This window comes from Cotesia glomerata, linkage group LG1 (genome assembly GCF_020080835.1).
Source record: "Cotesia glomerata isolate CgM1 linkage group LG1, MPM_Cglom_v2.3, whole genome shotgun sequence".
In the NCBI taxonomy this organism is placed as follows: Eukaryota; Metazoa; Arthropoda; class Insecta; order Hymenoptera; family Braconidae; genus Cotesia; species Cotesia glomerata.
The window spans coordinates 30,588,412-30,602,097 of record NC_058158.1 but is presented as its reverse complement, the minus strand read 5'-3'; the positions used below and the strand labels follow the sequence as shown (position 1 = coordinate 30,602,097).

General features: G+C 29.0%; 1 protein-coding gene and 1 long non-coding RNA gene across 7 annotated transcripts in view; one reads left to right on the top strand and one right to left on the bottom strand.

Moving 5' to 3' along the window:
• The window catches only part of LOC123275439 (nephrin), a 221,775-nt gene that overhangs the window by 145,948 nt on the left and 62,141 nt on the right, over positions 1-13,686 (top strand). The window lies entirely within an intron of this gene.
• LOC123275440 overlaps positions 1-13,686 on the bottom strand; it is a 93,752-nt gene that overhangs the window by 32,291 nt on the left and 47,775 nt on the right. Inside the window, exon 2 of the long non-coding RNA XR_006511683.1 lies at positions 8,754-8,852. This is a non-coding gene — a long non-coding RNA (uncharacterized LOC123275440). The remainder of the gene's footprint in view (positions 1-8,753; positions 8,853-13,686) is intronic.

The following is a 13,686-nucleotide window of genomic DNA, read 5'->3' as shown; positions in this document are numbered from 1 at the left end:
CTTTATCAAAGTTACTCGAGCCCAGTCCGTTAGATTTTTCCGTTAACACTGTCGCAATTTCGTAGCCGTCGATTTTGATTTACGCTCAACAAACTTCGCCACCATTTTTCAATTCTAAACCTAAGGTTCTAGCTTGTGCAACTTTGTGTCAACATCTTTGGTGACTTCATTAATTATTTACCATATTATACTTTATTATTACTATTAAACTGTGCTAATAAAAAAGTTCATCTCAGAAAAAAAATTCAATTTCCTTTTTTAGAAATAAATTCGAATAAAACGATTGTAATTAGTCATTTTTTCTTTAATTAAAATTTTATTTTCAGAACAAGTGAAATATTTCAACAGGCTATACGAATAATATATAAGTTATTAGTTTCTGTCGATTGTTTGAATTGGAAAAAGTTTCATTAAAGTACCTGCGTCAAAATCAAACTTTATTGACCTTTAAAAATGACGTGAAAATTATATCTAATTAAAAGTAGATTATAAACTTTTAGTAACTTTTGAATTAGGTGATTTAAAGTTATGAAGAAATCTTTTTAAAATTATTTTTTATCTATAATAAGTTATGACAAAATTAACGTCCAACGAGTGAATGACTGACGTCTTAGAAACTAATAAACCACCTTACTATCTCATAAATTTAATATTAAACACTATAAAATACTTATCAGATGAAATTTAAACTATTGCAATTCCAGTCTTTAAGTTACAGGTACGCTTAGTTTTTAAATAAATGTAACTGTATGACACTAAACCTATTTCATTAACGACATTACGACTACTAACTTTGAAATTCCGGTTTTAAAAGCTTAGACTCTCTTACTTTTTTACTTATTTTTTTCATGGTTTAAATTTGAAATTTTTCTAGTTCTTTCTATAAAATTTATAAAATTTACCAAGATCTCTTACTATTATTCTCCAGTTGAGGTTGCTAGTTTGGCTAATAAATTTTATTGGTTTGTTTTTTTATTTGAATAAAACTGTTGATTTTTCTCATAAAAAATAATCCCTACAAGCTATTAATTAAAACAAAATTAAAATTTTTATTTCAATTAACACATGACTAAGGACATTAAAATTTAAAACAATAATTTTTGTCACAATTAAATTTTTTTAATCGCGCTATCGTACGTACCTTGAGGTTTTGCATAAATTAAACCCAAATAAATTTATGTTCATCTTAAATTCTTTTAAAACTGCAATTTCCATGTTGAGAATATTCTTAAAAAAGAAAAAAAAAATATAATAAAATCACGAAAAAATCAAGTCAAATTGCAAATGTAACTTGAATTCTCTAATTTTTCGATTACTCAAATAGAAAAATGAAATAAAATAGAAAAATTCTAAATTAATTATGCAAATACCGAGAAAATGAGTTGAATATTTCATAAGTTAATAATTTTCTTTGACAAAATAGTTTGAGTAGAGAGTAGACCGGCTGTTAAACTTAACGCACTGTCTGCTTTAGTATGTCAACGACGCTGTAGGGCACACTGTACCCAAAGTACAGAGAGACTGTAGCTTTTGTAACTCTGGGATCGGACACGAGTACAGCACCCTCTTGCTCTTGCTCTTTCTCTTGCTCTGTGCTTCAGTCGTATCCATTTTCCGCATGTAGAGTACACTCACGTAGGCTATACGCCGACACATTTTAAACTCGGTTGTACTGTGCAGGCGTAACTCAAACAACACTAAAGTTCGCTCGTTTGCTAAGCTCGGTTTTCCCTTCTTCGTGCTTTAACTGTTATACTCGCACCTCGATTCTCGGTTTGGCTATATATGCGACCACACACCGCTCTGTCCACTTTTTGCAATAAAATTCATTGAAGTAAGGCCAGTTGTTACATCTCTAGAGTACAATTGTTGTTTAGCATTAAACTCTTTGCTTTCCATTTATCATTTAATTTTTATTTTAATCAATTTATGGTCAGCGTTTAATTTTGTTTCAAATAAACATTAAAATTTTTTAATTTATTAAAAATATAGAAGATTTTTCAGTTCAGTAGTTTTTTTGTAGTAAAAAAAGAATCCAGACTTTTCACTTGTAATTTGTAGATTTACGAGGTTTGGTTGTCAGCCAGAACACATAAGACAGGTATTACAGTCGAGAAAAACCAAACTGTCCGTTACGTAGTTGTTTCTCGGTGGTCGAGAACATGAAATTATCGGATCGACTCGGGGAGTCTGTTGGCAAGAAACGAGTTTAACGTAACAGAAGAGACAGCGGTTGGGAGAAAAATACGAGATAAGAAAATTTTAAACTTTCTGAGTGAGACTAAAAGCTTATATCTATCAGTATTACTACTAAACTAAATGGAAAAAAACTATTTGAAAATTACATGAATGGTATGTAGATGTTACACGGCCATTTTATGTTATATTAACAAAAAAATAACTGCCAAATTTTCAGACATATGGCTATGAAAAAATTATACTGTTGAAAAATAATTTTTTTTTTTTTTTCATTATTTTATTATTGTTAAATGGTGTTTTACTTTTACAGTTTGATATAATGAATTTTTTCAATATGCAATTTAAAAATTTTCGAAAGTTAAATTTACATTTTTTTTCATGTAAATTTAACAATTTCAGGTTAATCATTTTTAAAGTATAAAAAAGAAATTTTTTTTAATTTTAATTTGACAGTTATTTCTTGACAGAAGTAAAACTGAAAATTTAACAAATTTTTCTGTAATTTCAACAGGACTTTTTTCCATGCAATAATAATGTTTAAATAAAATTAATACTATAATAATTAACAGTTAAGTTGATTGAAATTATCTAAAAAAAGATAACAATATCAAGTCTTTCGAAACAAAGATTGACGTACTATTATCGAGTTAAAATTTGCTCACTCATACAAGCTTTATTTATAATTATTATTGCAATTATGTATGCCCGATGACAGTAATTACGAATATATTACGAGTTAATAAAGAGCGACAGTGTCAATCATGTGGAGAACTAAATTAAAAAAAGATTCCTTGCTGCTGAATGTGTATATCAAATATTAATGCTCTAAATTATCTATATATATTCATCAATGTCTAGCTTTATTTCAAGTTAAGCTAGACACCAAATTAAGAAAAAAAGTTCTAGTACCGAAAATGTTAATTCGATTTGTAATACTTAATATAATTAAAATTCTAGCTTCATGATCATATCCGTGTCTCGCAATTATTTTAAATTTGACAAATTTAAGTGATTTTTTCAGTTTTATTAAATATTTACGAAATTAACTGACAAGATAATTTTACTTTTTAGTTCTATTATCAGATTAAAGATTTGAAATTAGTAAAAAACGAAAAATCCTCAATTTTTTATTTTTATAAACGTAGCAAAATTCATCGTTCAAAGTTCTATTCAGTATTCGTATTAATTATTATTTTGATATCAATTTTTTTACACAAATGTTTCACTTAACCATACGTTATATAGTCATATTAGAACCAGTAAAAATTAAATAAAAAATAAAAATTAAAAAAACAATGTTGAACGTGATATGACTCGGTACGAAAAAAAAATTTATCACAACATTTATTTTAATCTTTTACGACCGACCATTTACATCAATAACTTTATAGACTAGAATTTAGTTTTATTTTCATTTTCATTATTTTTATTTACTTAGTTTGTTTTAGAAACTTTTTTTAAAACTAAAAAATTATCCTAACATACTTTCGAAATATTTTTTATTGAATAAAATTATAGACTGAGCTTTTGGCAAAAACAAAAGCTTTCTAAAAGTAAAAATAAATGATGGTCTCATGAACTAAAAGAGCAAAAAATACATTATAATAAAAATAGATAAAAAGCTAAGAGATAAAAGATTAAAGCAAGCTAGCTTGCCGAGAAAAATGATTTCTCATGGGTAACGGTAGTAGCTGGTATACCGTAGTCTTACATCGCGTAGACCTTCTGCAATATATCAGCGAAGGGTATTTATTGTATAACCATACGCTTCTCAGAAGGGCTATCACGTAAGCCGGTGGGTTATTGTTTCACTGGGTTCGCTGCTCTCAACCACGTGACTCGAATTCTAAGGCTCAAATAATAAAGGTCTTCTATAACATCGTATAGGAGTACAGTAGATCGTAGATCGTTTTATTATATCAACGTCTTTTTACGACTTATTTACATTTCCCATGTACTAGGCCATGACATTTTCAGACAAAACTGTTCTCTTTCGTCGTGTTATAGATTGTTGTTCCTGCGAGGCGTGTATTTGGACGTAAATCAACTCTTTATACATATCAAAAAATTTTCATATAGGGGAGCCTGGGGCACGACGGCCCCCTCAAGTCGATTTTTCCTTTTTGTGGCTTTTAACCATCAAATTCATTTATTTTCCATCTACTTCGAACGAATCAGTCGAAATTTTGCAAAAAATCGAAAAAAATAATTTTTTATTTTCTGGGGCACGACGGCCCCCTCCCCAAAAAATAATTAAAAAAAAATTTTTTTCTTACTAAAGCTATTACCATAAAAATCTAGAGACTCTCCTCCCAGAAAACGTCGTCGAGAAAAAACCACGATTCTTACGAGTCTTGAGTATCGCCGAGAATTCACAGAAAAAAAAATCAACATGAAGCAAAAAAAAAGGCCTCAATTAAACAAAAAAAAAAAAAAAAAAAATAAAATCAAAACCAAAAAATTTGAAAAAAAAAAAAAAAAAAACATTTTAAATATAAAAATTATGATTGCCATTGTCTGTATTGCAATGGACTTTCCTCAGAGTTCTCAGAGTCATGGATTCAATGTAAAAATTGTAATAAATGGTCTTATGATTCTTGCGCAGGAATTGGCGAAGATTATTCTAACGAATATGTTTGTGATCATTGCGAATAATCGTATATTCACTAAAGTATCTCGATGTAATTTCCTAATCATTGAACATTTATATTTCATGGTTTATTCAAAGTGTAATTTTTGTTAACGTCTTAAAGAATTATTATAAATTTTATTGTTAAGCTGTTAATTAGTTTTAAATAGATAATAATTAAAAATATAATTAATTTCTTTCATTGCACTCAGAGGTTTTAAACCTACGCACAAGAAAAAATACAGAGATGTTATTTAGCAATGAATTGGTAACATTAGTTTACATTGATTGAAATCACAGGTTGAGTTTTCAGATTGAGCTTTTTAGATACGTAATATTACGTAATATCTTGAACCAGACCTTTTTTTTATATTTTTATCAAGTCAAAATTAGAAATGTGAATTGCGTAGAGTAAGACATCCTTGGAGGAATTCAAATAAAACTTTGAGATTAGGTTTCTGTCTGGTGCAAAGAATACCATGACCAATAATTCATAATATAATTATTACTGTTTTAATTTTAAAAAAGTGTATTTTCAATTTCTTATAAGCTATATAATTCAACTTTTTATTAAATTTTTCAGTTCAATTAAAATCATTCTGATTCATTGACCTGAAAAGGCCTAAAATAATGAATTCTTTAAATTTGTAATTTTTTTTTCGAGTGGTCCATTATGCCCCACATATCACATTTTGGCCCGAAATATCATAAAAACATCATAGAGGCCATAACTTGACAGAAAAGGGAAAAAAAAAATTTTACCTAATTTATGAGAGGGACCGTTATGTCCGAAACCGTCGTGTACCTCTCTTCCTTGTATGATTCAAGTTTTTGTTAAATTTTTTAGTTCAATTAAATTTTTTATAATTCATTTTACCACAAATTTATCACAATTTGAAAAAAAAAAAATTTTTTTTTGTTACAATTTTTTTCTCGAGTGGTCCATTATGCCCCACATATCACATATTGGCCCAAAATATCATAAAAACATTATAGAAGTCATAACTTGAGGGAAATTGAAAAGAAAATTTTTACCTAATTTTTGAGGGGGGCCGTCGTGCCCCAGGGAGGCCTTCGTGCCCCAGGTTCCCCTATGTTTTGATTGAGCGATATATAAAAATAAGAAAATAATTTATTATGGCTTTTTATTTTTTCTTAAAGTGTGTAGATCAATTAATTAATATGTCGTATTCGGAAAAAGAGAAATTGAAAAATAACAGTTTGAAGTACACGGAAAAAACGAGATTTAACTGGTTTCCATGTTGGACGGAACCTAGTTCCATCTATAGTGAAAAAAATTTACAAATGGTTACTACTTCTATGTAGATTGTAGTAGGTACAATTTTCGTTTATTTCAGTTCAATCCGAGATGGGGCTCAGAGCCATCTGAGATTTATTTGTCTCAGATGGTTGTCAGTACCACGCGCATGCTCGTCAGTTCCATCTTACATAGAAGTGGAAGCGTCCATTTGGAATTTAACTAGAATCTATCTGCAGATAGTACCTATTTTTACATTATCATTTTCAAATGCATTTTGCAATCAAATATATATGAATAATATGAATGAATAATAAGTATATCATAATGAATAATACAGATTATAATTTTACTAGAAATTTGAATAGCGCGCTACGCGCGCGCCTAAATTTCAACCAATAATGAATCGTGGCCCGTTTTTTGCGAGTTTCGACCTTTGACTCACTTCAAGACTTTCATGTATTTTAATTTAGAGGATTCCAAATCAAAAAACTAATTCTTAATAAGTTTAAAAAAAAATAGATTAAAAAAAAATTTTTTAATTTAAATTTAAATTTAAAAAAAATTTTATTATTCTAGTGTGGTACTATTTTTTTACAATAAGATGAAGATCGGTATTCATCAACATCTTATTTTAAAAAATAGTACCACTGAAATTAAATTTTTTTTTTTTAATTTTTTAATTTTAAATTAAAAAAAATTTTTTTTTTAATTTTTTAATTAAATTTTTTTTTTTTTAATTTTTTAATTTTAAATTTAAAAAATTTTTTTTTTAATTTTTTAATATTAAATTAAAATTTTTTTTTAATTTATTTTTTAAACTTATTAACCATTAGTTTTTGATTCATTATAATATACTTATTATTCATTCATATTATTCATATATGTTTGATTGCAAAATGCACTTGAAAATGATAATGTAAAAATAGGTACTATCTGCATATAGATTCTAGTTAAATTCCAAATGGACGCTTCCACTTCTATGTAAGATGGGACTGACGAGCATGCGCGTGGTACTGACAACCATCTGAGACAAAGAAATCTCAGATGGCTCTGAGCCCTATCTCGGATTGAACTGAAATAAACGAAAACTATACCTACTACAATCTACATAGAAGTAGTAACCATTTGTAAATTTTTTTCACTATAGATGGAACTAGGTTCCGTCCAACATGGAAACCAGTTAAATCTCGTTTTTTCCGTGTACAATTTGTAAAAGTTGGGTGTCCCGAACAAAAAAAAATTGAAAAATTACAGTTTGAAAATTGAATTTCTACAAACTCTGTGAAACCTAGTTTTGAAAACTTTAAAATTAAATTTAAAACTGTAAAAATTAATATTTAGGATTTTGTTTCTTAAAAATGTGAATTTAAACTAATTTATTTTAGTTTCTTGTTGGGAGTTTGTTTCTCTTATCATCGATTTATAAATTATTCATCCTTTGTCGGAGATTGTAAATACTATCTTTGATGAAAAAATTATATACGGGCTTTTGAAACCATATCAAGTCAAATATGTTTTAACATGGTCCAATATGGCTAATTTTCATATTAGTACGTACATGGCCATTTCAGAAATTTTTTTCAAAAATTCTCAAACTTATTATAACAGTTCATATTACTCTTCATACGTTTAGCATAGTGACGAGTTTAATTGTCAAATTCTAGGTACTAGAGCTAACTGAAGATTTCACGCCTCCATTGAATTTAATTTCGATTAAAATCCGATCTCGAATTGCAATCCCGATTCTAATCCCAGTTCAATATCTTTTGCTGACTACGGAATATAATTATACGGAAAATTGATACCTACGATACGGGAATATAGGACAAACCCAACCAGAGCCAAGCAAGCGTGTAAAGCATGTACCCGAGCCTTAATACGGAGGCCAGGAGTGGTATGGGTCTATCATGGTCAAAGTGTAGTTGTGTTAGATTTCAGTGAATGAGTAAATGAGTACATATACTGCCGGTCTGTTAAATCCAATAAAACTTTCCGCAAAGTGAGTCGAGGGGCAAAGAGTTTTCATTATAGAGACTAAGGAATGAGTTTAAATGAAAGAGGGAAATGATGAGGCTTGGATTTAAAGCTAAATATACATTATTCTACACGTAGCACTGAATACATACAAATATATACAGATGTATTATATTAAATATATGTATATGATAGAGAAAAGAGGCGCGGTTTTGTGGTTACTTCGGAAACGTTTCGTGGCGGTAAGTTGGAAGGAGGCGTTCGCTATGATGGAGATGAAGCACGCTACACGGTTTAAAGTTTTGACAGAAAAGCGAGTAAAATGGACAAGCCCTTGAGATATAACTACAGTCATACTTCAGCTTAAATTGTTTTTATGTGTTTATAAATATGTAATATGTATGTATGTACTGTGTTGCTGAGCTTCGTAATTACTTTATTAGACATTTTTTCATGCGGAATATAAATAATAACCAAAAATTTTCTTTAGAGACATTTTGTGAATTAATTATTCAATTTTAAGTTTAAAATAAAAAATTATGACACCTTTTATGAAAAAATTTTCTGGCATGACCTGATTTGTCTTGGTCTGAATAATTTTCACATCAGAAAATTTTTTTCACGAGCTATTATATCAAGTTACGATGGTTATAAAATATCCAGATATGTGTACAAATTTTAACAACTCACCTATAAATGTGTAATGTAATATTCCTTGGTATCATATAGCAGAGGAAGTAAGCTTCAACTCACACTAAACTGACCCTGCGAAGTTCTCGGGAGACAATTCTGCAAAAAATTTGTTACATTGTATAAATTAGCAATATATAAGATAATTTAATAACATATACATATATATATACATAAATAAAGTAATAAAATGTTTCCCACGAAACGGTAAGTATAAACGTGTTGTGACAGAAAACATTCCATAAAAATAAATAAATATTGTGCTCTGGCATTCATTCAGTTAGCTACAAATGGAGGTTGGGAAAACACAACGTAATTTAATTTTTACCTCTTCACTCGAGCAAATTTTATGTTATTCTAGCATTTTTTATGGACAGCGAGTTTTAAAATTTTCCTTTTATTTCATATTTCTATCCGTTTATTCATTTAAATATTTTTAAAAGTTAGATTATATTTTAGCGTTTTATTGAAAAGTGTAAAGTATATGTCACAGGGACAAAGGTTCTATTCGTGATATAATGGAAATATATTCAAAGCCTGGTAGGTTTTTACGAAAAAACATAAACTTTTGAGTTTCATCCCTGAAGCACATAATGTGTTTTATTTATTTATTTTCCAAAATGTACGTAAATTTCAATGTGTTTGTGACGTAGGCCTAAAATGGAGACAAAATTAGAAGCGGAAAAAAAATGCTAAAATTGTAAATTCATGACGGGGTGGGTGGACAGTTTATATTCAGGAATTTAGAAAAGAAAATAGATGAAAAGAGGGTCCGGCGAAATCCATCAGACTATATCTCAGCTTTTATCTTTACGAGCGCTCTTATCAGCTTCATGATCATATACGACATTATGGTAAAGCCCAAAAAGAGTCATGCGACGTGACTAACATCAATATTTGAAAATCTCAAGTTAAACCTGCCGGTCAACTTAAATGAGCTTTTTTTTGTTATTATTTCTTTTTTCTTTTTGCTCAACGACTGAAAAAAAAGAAAACGAACAAATGGCACTGAAAAATTTATCAACATAAATGGTTCTACAAAAATGAGAAATATTACGCAATCTCTGTGAAAGGAATTTCTGTAAAAAAAAATGTGTTGAAACAAAAAAGTATTTTTGGCGGATTTTCGTATATATTTTATAAGTCTTAACTATCATTGAGATATATTAAAAATATATGAAAATTTAGTTTAAACTGTACAATATTTTTTCATAATTATATTTTTCATATAGCTTAAAATGAATTTTTCGTTGAATATTTTTTTATACTTCAATATATATTTTTTATATAAATAAAATTAATTTCATGCGGAGGATACTTGAATTAATAAACTGAGATATTTTTCTTCCGTTTTATTTAGTTGTATAAAAAAAATAAATATATATTTTCATTTTCATAGACTAAAACAAAACGTAAAACGTGACTTGGTTTTATGTTACACCAAGTTATATTTTTATATGGATGCACTCGACGTCTGAACTGACGAGGGAAAAAAGAGCCAAGAAAAGAAAAAGAAGCATAGTAAGTAATGTTTGTGAAAAAATACAAATAAAAAAAAATAAATACCGCAGAGGCAACGGAAAGTGACGGGAGAAGAAAATTTAAATAAAAGAGAAAACTTAAACTAAGACGGATAACAAAACAGTTTCAGTGTTGGGTGATGTAAGCTCGAGATGCACGGTTATTATCCCTCGTGATGAGCTGCGTGTACATAAAAATTTAGCGGGCGGAAAGGGATGTAAGGCGTCAGCTAGTGAGACGACGATAAAGGAGGAATGCATCCGACGTCAGGCATGTCCGATGTTTGGGAAGTTTGAGTGAAACGCGTTTAATACCCGATGCTTTTAACGTGCACGAATAGCTCGAGTTTCTGTTCCGTATCATATGATGGTAAATGTATACAGAGTGTCCCAGAAGTATCGGACGCCATTGTAGCATCTGATAAACAAAATAATTCTGAGACGAAAAGTCCTTGGCCATTTTTTAATCAGACGCATAGATAATTAATTATTAATTAAAATAACGTCCTTTTATGCGTTAGAGGGAGAGCACTAGTGTCAAGTCAAGTGCGTTCCAACGAAGATGCTTGCACGTGTGAATGTGTAAGTAAATATGTGTGACTACGTTAGCTATAGAAACTAGTTAGTCATACAGTTAGTTGTGTCTTTGTTTGGCACATATTTTACTGGACACTGGCGCTCTCTCTCTAACAAATAAAGAGACGTTATTTTTAATTAATAATTAATTATCTATGCGGTTAATTGAAAAATGGCTAAGGACTTTTCGTCTCAGAATTATTTTTTTCATCAAATGCTACAATGGCGTCCGTGACTTTTGGGACACCCTGTATATGGAGATGGTACACACAGAGCGAACACGAATGTGCTTTGATACCTTCCATCATGCATCACATACACACGATTAATGCTAGTAATGACGCAATTGCATTCGAGCTTCAAGGATGTTGTTTTACCAAGAATGCTTCTGATACATTTGCTATAATTTAATAGATCAAGTAATTAGATATGGTTCATTAGAATTAAAGTTCTTTCCATTTCAGTTTCAATTAAAATTAATAAACTCCTTTCTATAACTTCGATTAGTTTCCAAATTTGTCGTTGGTTTACATGAATTTCAATAGAACGGCAAATAATAATCAATGTTTACTAAACATATAAATCAATGTTTTACATTTTATGATATCTCCATTTGTGTCCATATCATGAGACCATATCTGATTTGACATGTCTTAATATGTCCATATATTATTTTTAAATCAGTGGTAAGGTAAAAGCCCTAATAGACGCTCATGTATCAGTATATGATCACTTCATGTATTTATATATCTATATTCACAAATACATGGAGTGATCATATAATGGTACATGATCATCTATTGGGGCTTTTACCTTACTATTGAAAATTTCCGAGAGAGCGCACATGATCGCTTAATTGCTTCCTTATAAATTTTTCCAACCTGGATTAGCTTTATACGTCATAAATCTTAATTGAAAACCACTTTAAGGTAATTAAAAAAAAAATAACATTATATCCTCATATTTTTCTATTCTATAAAATAAGTTTTCTCAGTCCTTAATTTGATGATTTCCTGTAATTGGAACCTTAAACAGATTTAAAAGATTTGGATCACCTATTTTTAAAGAACTATACAGAGAGATATTTTTGAAATGAAATATCTCCATATACCAATGATTTAAAATAATATAAAATAAATATTAGATAAAGAAAAGTAATTTCTTGGCTCGGTATAAGATAAATACCATAAGTTATCTGTTACAATATTTCTTTCCAGCTTTGGAAAATAAAAGTATTTGAAGTACTAAAGAAGTATTTCAAGTACTTACAAAGTATTTGTACTTATTCTGTATTTAAATCTTTATTTAAGATATTTCTTAAAAGTAAAGTATGCTTTGAATAAAATATCTGCAATTTTTAGATAAATCTATTGAAATGTTTTTATTCATTGATTGAACTCGTTATATTTTACCGATGTTTTCATGCGTAATGTTTAAAAAACTAACTAGAATACATTATAACATAACAATAAGACGAAAAGAGAAATAAAATACTTTATGCTATAAAACAGCTCAGTTAAAATAAAAGTCTCGGTAAATTTGATATTATAAAATTGAAATTCTCCTGGCTCGCAATGTAATTTTCAGTTCGATGTTCTACATTATTTTCCTTTTCCGGCAGTATAGCCAAGATTTTAAAACTTAACTGTCGTTCGCTTTTCAATATCTTTAAATTTTCACGCTTTTACTGACGTGGAAAAGAATTTCGACCGCCAAGTAATATAAAATACATCTACTGCAGTCTTCAGAGTAATATTAAATTTGAACAGTAATAAAAACGGAGTAAGGAAATCTTAAATGAAACAGTTATAAAATGCGTAAAAGTAAAAGGCAAAAAAAGAAAGAAAAAATGACATTAATATAAAATAAAACTGGGTACTTAATTACTCGATTTAATTTTGGTAGTATCTAGTATTATAAAGTTGGTTTTATATTTTATTAGCATTATAAAACCCTGGAGACTCGTGACAATTTAATTCGTACGGCAATAAACTTCCGGAGTATCAATGAAGTGGCCGGAATACGAGGAGCCATATGCAGGATCGCGGTCTCTAAAGCTCACTCGTGTGGCTTCCCGACACTGTCTGACCAGAGGATTATCGGCTTACTTGCGGCTACTGCCTGCTAGTTGGATTATTTCCACGCGCGAGCAACTGATCGGGGTAAATCTGAACGACAATGCAATAGAACTGCAAGTAAACTATACTTTCATACAAACCCAACGAAACCAACTTAACTACAATTGTTTAGTTCATTTATTTCACTTATGCTTACATGTGTTTCGATAACACTTTCCTTTTTTTCTTTCAACTCGTTTCATTTCACCATCTAGCTGCGTAGAAACAGAATAATGATAATCCAAACTATCCTGCATCTACTCATTGCGGATGGTAACAGTGGTCTTGCTAGAAAGGAGATGATTCCCATGCTAGATACACCTAACTACTATTCCGATTAAACTGATATATCATACAATAATCTCCTACGTGCAAAACGATAAACATTGAAGTTGGAATTATTAATTATTATAGTTTAACTTTTTTGAAATTTGCATTGGTTTTATTATTGTTTGAAAATTTATTTTTGTTGTTTAATTATTGAATTGTAACATTTGAATAATATACATCATACATTAACTGATAAAATCAGGATTTAACTATTTAAAATAGTATTTATTATCAATTGATTGCTATTTTATTATAAATCCATTATTATTACTATTTTATTTATTATACTCAAAAATTAAGTGATATTTAACTATAATTAATGAAAAACTAAACTGGTATTTTCTTTCTTATTTATTATACATAAAGTTTAAATTTTATTTCCAATATACA